Source organism: Aptenodytes forsteri, unplaced genomic scaffold (assembly GCF_000699145.1).
Source record: "Aptenodytes forsteri isolate BGI_AS27 unplaced genomic scaffold, ASM69914v1 Scaffold23, whole genome shotgun sequence".
NCBI lineage: Eukaryota > Metazoa > Chordata > Aves > Sphenisciformes > Spheniscidae > Aptenodytes > Aptenodytes forsteri.
In genome coordinates, this window is record NW_008796043.1 from 637,547 (window position 1) to 649,733 (window position 12,187).

Below are 12,187 nucleotides of genomic sequence, written 5' to 3' on the forward strand. Positions count from 1 at the left end.
ATGCTATTCTGCCTGACTGAGATAGCTATGTCAGGAAAAGTCTGTAGTATGAACAATTTTGAATGTATGAGTTATCTTTTGCCCATTGACTTCCAGCTAACGGAAACTGAAAAAATACGTATAGCTTGGTAACAAAAACTCTCAAACCCCATTTAACAGCCTCAGGCTGGCAGAAAAATAAGTATTTTTAATGACAGGGAAGGGGAGAGGGATATCAGCCTTGCAAATTCTAAGCCATAATACAAATTCTCCTGGGGGAGGGAGGGGAAGAAATAAAAAATTCCAAAGAGAAACACATAGAAAATATCAGGTTCCTTTCAGCCTGAACAATTCAGAAGTCATCTTGCTCTGGACAAAATAAAGCAAGAAACTGAAATACTGTACTAACACCACCACACCACACACCCTCAAGAAGAACATAAACAACCAAAGCCTTAAATAGGCCCTCAAATGGGCAATAGACAAAAAAAGAGAGGAAAGAGGGCTAGGGCATGTGAAATGCTAACATACTCTATTCTGGCTGCAAAAAATATTCATGTAGAATTAAATTTCTGGAAGACACTCTTCTCTGAAAAAAAGAACTATTTTTTAAAAAACATGATCTATATTTTTGTTTGCCAGTTACCCTGCTCACATCACATACTCTTTTGCCTAGTAAAATATTCTGTGAATACACACAAAAAAAATAGCTGACACTATCAGGAACCTACTATCAAGAAGTATTACCAGGTTTACTGATATTACATTGTAATTATCTGAGGTTGATCACAGTAACCTGGCTCCAAAAACAAAAAGTATTTCACTACCGTTAGTAGCGGAATGCAGCAATTCAACAGTGAACATTTTTTTTTGCTTTAAATCAAGAATGTTACTACACACATAGTAAAAACAGTTTCCAATAACCAAGAAAACATGGTTTTTGTTTAAGGCAAATAGACATTTTCAGTGAAAAGCAATACATTTTTTTCCAGTAACTACAAAAGCATCCAGTTGCTGCTGCGGAACTCAATCTGTGAATCAACCCAACCAAGCGCTACCGAATGTACAGTGAGCCTGCACTGAGAAAACTGTACCTTCATTAAACGGGTCTGACACATCTTGATATTTCTGTTAATTGAAACTTCTGCTTTCTTAGAATTATGGGTACATCCCACTTCTTTGAACTGCTTTCCAACCAAGTTTTGATATACTTCAGTAAAACTCAAATTCATAATTTTGTATATCAGTAGTATTCATAAAGCTGCATTTACTATACACTATTTTTCTCTACTTTCCTTCAGCAAGTATGTCCCAAAGCAATGAAATTCCGAGCAATAGAATATTCTGCATTAACAGTTTTGAGTTTAAATTGGGAAAATACTACGTTAACTTAAATGGTGGAATGAAGGTATTTAGCAGCAATATGTGGCCTGTACACATTGATCAGGATGGTGAATAAGGTACTAAGCAATTCTAGCATGTATGGATGAAACATCCGTATAATGCAAGTATAATATTTTCCATAGGAACATCCCAGTCATCACTGATTTTGTCACATAAAACCAAATAGCTGCATTTCTATCAATGATAACAGAATACAGAAGGATTTTATTAAAGCCACTCAGTACAGATAAATGACATAAAAAGACAACAGGTAACAGAGACCCCAGAGCACGCCCTACTTCCAAAATTAATCATGGGCAACCCCTCAAAAACAACAGTGACCTTGAATGCTTTCTTCTCCATTTTGCTAGTGTCTAAAGTATGCATTGTGTCAGATCAATTGAACAGTGTCTTGTCATTACTGTCCGCAACTGGCAAAGCTGTAAGCAACAGCAGTTTAGATCTGCAGACTCATGAAGACTAACCTAAGCTTACCTGTGGAAAATTTCTAGGAATAAAGTTCTAGAAGAAAAACAAGTCTGACATAATCAGGTAAAAATCCATTTCCATGTAAAATTAAATTATTCATCCCAAAAGAAACAAACAAAACAAGACGACTAACATTAGGAATTAATGAGAAGAGAGATGAGTAGCAGGTAAGTTTTCACAGCTCAAGTAAATAGATGTATGTCAATAAACACGTATAGAGCAAAAGGCCATTTATTCAATGTGTTCAACGTTTATCATAATTTAGAGCCAGTTTTGCTACAATCCTAAACATGAGAAAACTGCAATCTTGCAAGAATTAAAGAAATCGCCTGTACTCAACAGAGCTGGTAAGAACTGAATGGGCTATTCCACTTCTTTGCAGGACTAAAATTACTTTTTTTTTTCTATAAAACACAATATATTTGACTATGTAGGAGCTCTGTAACTGGTTAACTTCTTTTGCTTTTTACAATATTTAAAATAAAAAATTTGAAAGCACACAGGTTGGAAGACTTCAAGGAGGAGGTGCAATTCTAGGAACTACATTGAAGTTAAAGTATGCATTTCACCAGGTTTTGGCTTTTGTTTTTGTTTTTTTTTTTTAAGAAGATACATCACTTGCTGAAGAACATTTCCAAGCAGGAGCCAAGAAACAGTCACAGCAGTGTGAAGGTCATGAACCTTTATCTTAAAACCTACCTTTTGGTTAAAGCTAACTAAAGTAATATTCCTTTTCAGAATTACATTGGTGATAAATTCTATTTACTTCACTTAAATGAAATCTTACATTTGTTGGTATCTTAACAGACACAGTTCAGAACTAAAGTTAGGCTGCATGAAAGCAACTTCCATAGGAATTTCCTTTATATTTGAGTCTAGCCACAGCCAGAAACATTCTGTATACAGCTTATATTAAGAAGGCAGCTAATGAGAAACTATGTTAATACAGCAGAAGCCTCAGCCATTTATTGCAACCCAGCACGCACATTTTGGCTGAGGGGAAAAGGTCTGGAGGGGTGTAAGGTATTTAAATCTTTAGGGTAGGGCACAAACACTAGTGTTTAAAAAACCAGTAATTTCATTGAAGACAGAACATAGATTTACAGAAGCAGATTTTTTTTCCCTTTCTTTCATTATGCATATTCATAACATTAAGACACTGTCAGTTATCTACTAGCAAAAGTAATTGAAAATTATAAATTCTAAACAGAATATTTGCATGTTGACCTGTTTTTCAGTGGTAGTTCTAGTTGCACTGTGTTAAAATTTGCATTTAATACAACTTAAGCTGCTCTATTTCATACTTTGGGTTCAGCTGCCAAGTATAGCACAACAGGTCTTCAAAGGAAAACAGAACTTACCTTATACTTGCACGTTTAGGGGCAGGCAGACTACTAACTCGGAAAGGAAAGGCCGTAGGCACAAGCATGGTCCACTACCTGTCAGCTCCCACTTTCAAGGCTGAGCCCACCTCAGAAGCATTTGGTGGTATCCAATTCTCTCATTTACCTTTCACATACATCTTACCAGTTGCATTCGCAAAATAGAGAAGGTAGTATATAGTGATGGACAGCCTCACAAGGAAGGAGAGGTGGTAATACCAGTTTTCCTTACAAGGCCCCAGCTTACATTTAATTTAAAAAAAAAGTGTATTTAGACACCAGAAAATCATAATAAAGCTTTCAATATATGAACAATATTGAAGTTTGTTTAGTTTGGGGGGCTGGAAGGGAAGAAATTGATTTCTATAGATCTAGGCATTAGTAGTTGGGAAGTCATAAACACGTATCTGATTTACAAACACAAGTTAAAATGGCTTAAACCACAAATCTTGACCACTCCATACTTGCTGGAGTAACAGATCTCAGCATGTCAAAACTGCAAAAGCGACATCAGTTTATTCAATGTGTTTCAGTTGCTGTTGGTTTCATAGTAAGAATGACGAGACCTTGAACTTGAGTTCTCCAGCAGAGCGCGCATTCCAAATATATAACTTCACAGGAAAAAGTCTGTGCAATTTTAGGTTTTATTAATTATGTTTTTAAGTGTGAGAAATTACTAGCAGAACAAACAGCTCCATTACCAAGGCATCTTCACCTAACAAGTCCTCCCTTCTTTTCTCTTATCCTGCCTCTTAGGTAACCAGAAGGAAGTGAGCTAACTGCGCCTAGTAATTTTGAGTTCTACCAATTCTGTTCCGTAATTCATTGGATTATTTACTGAAGGCAGCCTTGTGGACAGGACTCTTCCTGTGATGGTCAACATCTTCCAGGAAAATATTCTGTTTAGTTTTTATTCACTTCTAACCATGCTCATGGCCACTCCTCTCTCCCCTCCTTCCCTGCTCCCCACTGTCACCCCTTTCCCCTTACTCACCTTTCTCAGAAGGCCAGCAGACAGGGAGACGTGGCTGATTAACTACCTGATCCATCAGAGCTGCTCCACCCTCTGAGCAGCATCCATGGAGAAGCCATTTCTCACAAATCCCAGCAAGTTTTTTCCATTCTGCACCACCTCTCCTTACCAAGGTTCATGCCTCACTGAAAACCTCCATTCCCCATCCCCTGCAGTCCAACTTCCAAATGTCCTCTTCACTCTCCTGATTTATTATACAGCAACAATACCCTAAACGTCCTGAAGTTGTACACGGTACAACACTAACAAAGTGTAAGAGCCATCTTACGTATGTCAGTGAGCAGAAGCACACAGAGTAGGTATACTGGATACGTGCACACACAGAATATAGTCCAGATCCAAGAGAAACTCCAACTGGACTCAACTTTGTTAGCAAGGATGCAACAACAGTTACAGTTTGTTTCAGTCTATCTTAGCATTTTCATGCAAATACAATCATCTTGAGTACAGTTGCTGGCACTGAATTACTAATGGTGCTCATATAAATTGCACTAATGAAGAAGCTTGCTCCACTACAGATACAAATGTTGTTAGACTACAAAACTGTGAAGGCATAAGCAAGCTCTTAGTAAAAAAACCCAAAGACCTTGAAAAGCTCCCACATGACAAGTTTTAAGTAATTAAAATACCTCATCCAAAAAAAGCCTCAAAATAGTTTATTGCACCAATAGAAAACTACAGTATAAAAAAACCTAGATTGCAGTCCTAAAAGAAAATTGTTGTAAATTGCTTAAAACTAATTGTACAAATTTGCACCAATATTAACGGCATAAGTTTATCAGTCTATATATCTAAGTGCAAGGTTTTTTGTTATAAACAAGACCATTGTTAACTCATTGTTAACTAACATTTAGTTATGTCAGACACTGCATGTCCAGTTGTGCCTAACCGTAAAAAAAAAAAACAACCATACAGGAATTAAACAGTTAAGTCACTAAATAGCTCATCAATTGACATCCAAGCAGTTTTGGTGAAGGGCAGAAACACATAGGCTGACTACGGTTTAAAAGTTAACTCTTTATAGGCAACCACTGAATGAAACACAGATGAGATATTAAATGGTTCAACTATCTTCCCATATGTTTTAGTAAATGAAGTGCTGGATTATAGGAAATGACACATTGTGATGCTTATCAGATTCAGAATTTTATTACTATTTCAATTTTGTACAAAACAGTGTAAGGCAGGAAGCCAGTAACGAGGGTTTAGAAAAGATACTCGTCACTTCAGAAACCACCAGCAATATTAACTGTGATTTAATAGTCCAAGGAATCAAGATTTTATCAGACAAATAAATCTTCCCAATTTCTCTTCTCAGAAGCTAACACACCCCCCCCTTGTTTAGTACAAATTAACCTCACTATTAAAAACAAAGCTATATAAAGGCAAGAAAGGCTAAAGGAAACGTATAATGGCAAATAGCCTCCATTTTTGAAAGTTTCATTTTAAACCTGAGATTGTGTTGGCACAGAGGAAAAAGGATTTCAAATAAATATTTTTTAAGCTATCTTTTAAAGTATGATGACATAAAAAAAAATTGTTTCCGATGAAAGGACAGGAAAAGTGGGAGACTAGAGGAACCCAGCAAAGGCCAATATCTCTTGTCATGAAATGGCTTTCACAGGGTCTGCTTTAATAGTAAGAATACAATGTGTGACCCAGATAACAAGAGTAGCATCAAGGATTTAGTTTAGCAAAGCTGTAAAGCTCTCTAAAACGGGTTACAAGTCATTGATTACCAAACAGGTGTTCTAAGACTTACATGAAGGTCCTTTCCAACATGACTCAGCACCCACCCACAGTCGGAAACATAAAGATCCTTTACCGATGTAAAACAAGTAATGTGATCCATTATTATTCTTTCAGCTATACACATAAGCATACACTTATGGATATAATCAGTAAATGTAGCAATCACCACATATTTAGTAACAAGAACTGCCATTAAATTATTTTCCTACATTATTTTTGACAGTCACATTTCAGCCTGCTTTTTCTATATGCCATGTCTCAAAAGTTCAAATTATTTAATATTTACATGATCATATATTCCACTTCAGTGAGAAGAAAGCAAGCTTACCATTTCTTCCTTAAAAAAGTTCTAAATTATATGAATAAAACTGGACACTTTACTAAGACTATATTGGTATCCTGAGTAAAGGACACTATTTTTACAGGTATTGGGAAAAATGTTTTTGATTTGGTCAAGTAAATTTCAAATGCATTTAACTATCCAGTTATGAATAGTCACAAATGCAATGAAAGGAAGTGATTTTTTCTTTGTACAGTTTAAATGTCTAATGCAACAATTTTTTTAAAAAGGGGATACTAAGTCTATCTAGATGTTAGAAATCATTTTCTGACAATTTTTTTTTTAGTCTAGTTGAAGCTTCTGATCCTTCTGAAATAAAGGATTAATTTAGAGCTCTGAAGTTCTAAGTGTTGAAGACACTTCCATTTGCTCCAAAATGCCAACTAGAAATGATTTAGTCACATACTTAAAGCACCGCACGTTTTAGAAAAGGCTGTAAAACAGAAGCTCATGTTATTCAGAACCAGTCTGACAGCTTCACAATCATAAGATTTTGCACTGATGTACAGGTTTTATTCAAAATATTGTTTGAATTATATCTCATTAGTGTCTTCCAAATGACAAATACAAAGAAAAACACTCTTTTGGGCAGGATAGCATATAGCAAAACCCTCCTGAGTACAGCTTAAATAAAGATTATTTTGAACGCTTTCCCAATAGCACCTTCTTGTCTTTCCACAACCTGCGCCGAGGTTCCCACAGGCTAGTTGAGACAGCAAGGCAGCAAAACCTGTGACATGAGGAGCTGAAGCTGATCTAGTACTTTACATAAAGTTTTGGTCAGGATGAAGTACAAGCTATAGTCTAGGAAAAAACATATGAGAGTAGGGAGAGACTGAAGGGTCTGTCAACAAAATGAGGCTGAACAGTTTCACAGCATGTACTTAACACTGCCTTTGGAAAAATCTTCCATAAGGCAAAACACAAACACTAACAAGTATGTATGCAATTCAACTCCACCAACTACTCATAAGACTTGGAAATCTAATTCTCACACATGAGAAGCCGCCTCATCCGTGCTTAGATTTATAGTACGGACCATCTGCCTCCAACTGCTGAAAGGCATTATCTTCCTGAAACTGTGTGTGTTTTATCTTCATCCAGGCTAAAATTTTCCAGGATTGTACAGAATAGTTTAGATAATGGGCTTTAATACTATGCCTGATAACATCCGTGAATTTCAAACAAACTCTTAAACAAATAGAAGATTACAAAGCAGGCCACTTTTTTATCTCAGAAGTAAGGTGTTCAGCCTGTGAGCATAGACTTACACTGCTATTGTGGCAGAAAGATGTAAGTTGGGGCTTGTATTTAAAGACAGAGTTGTAAAAAACCAGCAACAAAGACAGGAAAATGGTACGGGCAAAGCTCCGAGAAGAGCCTATATATGCCACAAAGCTGGAAAGAACTGATGGCCTATACAGAGTTTAAAAGTCATTTGTAAGCTAGACAGTTCTTAACCCAGCTGAAGCACATCTAAATTATTTGTGGCTTGCCAAGATGTTTTTAAGCAGGCAGAACAATCACAGTTGCAATTCCTTGTGCATAGGACAGAAAAACGCCCCACACAAGAGTGCTTGCTGCCTCACAGAATACAGCATTTTACTTCTTTTGTTTTGTCTGATTACTTGCAGCTTCAGGAAGTCTGTGCTTACAAAGCTAACATTATAAATGCACAGAACAAGCTTCAAGGACTGTAAAAGTCTAAACAGCTTTTAAACTGACTTCTTGGACAGGTTCTGGATAAGCAAACAATGTGATGGAGGCATAATAGAAAAAAGGGGAGGGAGTAATACATCGTTGAAGGTAAAACATACTAGATAAAAAATAGACAACTATTTCCTCCACAAGGAAAAAAATAGGGAGGAAACAGGCATCCAACAGGTCAGAGGAAAAGCAAAGCCTACCTGTCCCGAGTTTAACACACAAGTTTTCTCGACGCAAAGCTTAAATTATACCATCTCCTGTATGGAAAAAATAGTCTTTAAAACATTACTTCTACATCCCACTGACAAATAAATTCCTTTATTACTCCTCTGAATGGCTCTTAATATCTAGGGAGTCTCCACACAGGGTATGGTGATCCATCAATCTCTATCCCACTAAGCACAGAACAGACAGACATCAGCTTGATTTGGAACGGAGAAGAGTTGCAAAGGATTTAAGGGAAAGTATTACGAAACCCTATCTCACATTGTGGAATCTTTTTCAATGGAGGATTTTAGGGGGAAAAAAGCTTTAAAAACAAAACAAAAACAACAACAAAACCCCCAATCACCAGGAAAGATACAGTCAGTCCTTGCTTCACAGCTCAGAGAGTTAGACTGAATGCACTCAAGACCACTTCCAGCCCTTCATTTTTAATATCTGCTTCCTTACAGCTGCAGTCATGCACACTTAGAAAACCAAAGTTAAGAAAACAAGGCACTGACACTGAGCATTGTGCCATTTCTATTCAAAGAATCAATCATATATAAATTCAAAGGGAAAGATATTTTTGCATGGGCAACGTAAGTCACATGAAGACAATTCATCCTTAAAAATTAGAATATCTGGAAATGAGAAGTATAGATTTTACAGAAAAAACACGTGTTTGGGATCTAGCTCCTTCAAAGACATTAAGCACACTTTCAAAAAAGGTTGCTTGTGACTACATACTAGAAGTAAATCTGGAATCTCACATGTAACTGCTGACTGTAGATCAGTTGACCTTTTTTCCCCTGAGTGCACGGTTTCAGCAAACCAAGGGGAATTTTCATTAACTTAGCCCTATTCACCCTCCCCCAAGCTACTGAAGACCTTGGTTGAAGAGGAAGGAGACAAAAGCCTTTAGCAGCCCATAGTTAGAACACAGTATTAGACACTGCTGCCTTAATTCTCATCTTTTCACACATAAATTCTAACCACTTAGTGACATGATCGCTGCTTTTAGGAAACATTCACATTTTAGATAGATAGATCTATAACCTATACGTGTAAGGTAATCTTAAGTAAAACCCAAAGTATGGAAATGCAGAAATTAACTCCTGAGTTAACTCCTTTTAACAATGTTATTGATTGGTTTCTTTTTCTCAAGTTACATAAGAGATTTTAAATGGTATGCTTTCGTAAATTATTTCTTCTAACGTGAAACTATGTTTAATTATATCTTCTGCTCTGTATTTTCACAGAGATTAATAGAATGAATCTCCAGCTAACCAATATGAAATTGGCTGATTATATCAATAATAGCTGTTCTCTTCTTTAAAAAATTGACTTGTTTTTCGCCAGACCTCCAGCAGTACCCACAAAAACAACCTGGGTCCAGCTTCAAGCAGAAGGAGTTGCAGTACTGGAAGATTAATCAAACTGCAGCTTACGAATGTCCATTTCTAGGACATCCAATGTCTACATGTAAAATTAGTCAATATAGGTGATTTTAGAAAGCAGGTAAGATATTTATTCAACAACAATATAACGCTGACATACACAGTTTCTTAAGCACACATTAAAGAACAGCTATTTTCAAACCAAATTATCTGTTGTTAAAGGCATGTAATTTTTATGTGACTGTTCAAAGAACTAGCAAGCCCAGGAAAGGAATTTCTGGGATAAAACTAGGACAGTTGACCTGAGTAAAAGTTTTGCGGTTGACTTCCTTGGGGCTAGAATTTCATTCCTGGATTTCATGCAACCAAAACATTCATTTTTTCTGAAATAAATATTAAGTTGAACTTTATAGCAAGAGCAGATTAAATTCACAGAGCTAGGTAGAATTAAGTCTTATGTCTATAACAAATCATTCCCTTCACTCCTCCACAAATGAATATAACACAGCTTCCTGGCAGGAGCAATTCTGGATGAAGTCTTAAAAATCTAAATTTCTGCATACTACATGGAAAGAACAAAACAAACACACACTTCCCCCCCCAAATCTATGCATATACGAATAACAAGCCAACAGTATTTTCTCCACAGGAATAAGTATTTTGCTTTAGAAGCCCTGACTAATTTTCCCAGCAGTTCTGTTGATGATTCTGTCTGCTTGCTTCATTTTACTAAAACGATTTCACTTCTTGAACAATGCATACATGCAGTACTAGCACTTTACATTGTTTGGAGCAGTTACACGTATAATTGGTTTTCTACATCTCCCACTTTTTTTGAACTTTAGGTGTGGCTATATTTCTGAGACAAAAACAACCATACTGAGTAAGTGCATATAGGAGACTTTAAAATATCACATGTAAGACTATGAGGAGCGTTTATAGCAGTAAAACTAAGAACAGTAAAAAAGAATTCTTCTTATAGAGTTGAATGTTCTGTAGCAAGAAAATAGCTTTTTTTACTATACAAATTTTTCGTAACTGATATTCTACAATAGCCAGACTGAATGGACTGTGATGCCAAACACCAATACTCAATAAACATGACCTAAAACAACTTTACTTCCTGTGCATTACAGGAAATCTCAGGCCAGAGCCCAGACATAAGCGGAATTCTTTGGGAGTTGCTGCATAATAAAACTAACAATAAAATCCTTTTAAACTTAGACACCAGGAAGTAAGTCAATAAATTTTAACAAAATAAAATGCAGTAATCCATAGCCAAGTAAATACTTAAGTTTCTCTAATATATCCATTCTAGCTCAGTTTATCATAGGCAATAAGGCATCTTTTCGGACTGCTCCTTCACAGAGTTGCAAGAGCTGCTCTATGCCCCAATTTGTTGCAACCTTTTCAAATTCCACTCCACAAATCCCACATCCCCAAAGTCACACTACCAAGCGGAGAGGACTCTCCCACCCCAAAAAATCTGCCCAAACTCTCTTCACAGAATCAACAGTAAGGTACCAAGACCAGTTTCAATACACAGAAGTTTCTTCTGTTTTGTTATAGTCTCAATCCCTCAATGATCCAGTGGATTGGGAGCAGAAATAAATTAGCGACCAACGTTCAGCCTAGACTGACCACTGAGGTCAATTCACTCTGTCCTGAGCTCTGTCAATCCCACTTATAAAGCGTCAGGGGTGAGAGAAGGAGAAACGAGGCCCTGAAGACTTCAGCTTTTTGTACTGGAGAGAGGTCTTTTTATATTTCAAGCCTCTCATGAAATGAAACTGAAACAGTATAATTGTGCTTCTTAAACTTCTGTATTTAGTACTTGAAGCAATATTCTTGTCCCTTTCTTTGCCTTCCACAACATTCTGCCATGCAAATGCTCAACACATGCTGTACTTGTTACTGATAAGGGATTCCTGGGATGACTTGCACCTCTTGGCCCTTCCATTTGCCTGCGAGAGAGACCCTTTAGCTCCAATGGCTGTCTAGTGAAAGAGAGCAAGGTGCTTCACTCCTCTTCCCTACCATATTGCAGTCACCACCAAACTGACGTACCTTTGCCCCAAAACATAACACAGGCCTGACCCCTTTTCCCCTCCATCAAGAGGGGAAAGAGACAATCCTTGATTTTAGATGCTACTATACCACGACTCCTACACTCACCAGACGGTACACTGGTACAAACCTTTAGTACAAGTCTTTAGCATTTGCACCAGGCTAGTGACATCTCCTCCCTTCCCGTTACGCACACGCATCTATCCATTCCTGTCTCTCAGCAGATAAAAGTCTTCTCTTCTCCAGCACTCCACTACATTCACTATGGAAACCGGAGCCCCTTCTCCCACCACTCACCCCTCAGGCCAGGCTCCCACAAGGGTGTCGCTGCCCTACAGACGGCAGGGATCGCGCCTGGAGCATAACCTGGCCCAGCGCCCCTGTACCTTCCTTTTTGCCCCTGCCAGAAGATACCTCCTCCCCACTCCGGTCGCTCCCCTCAGAGGCAGCTCTC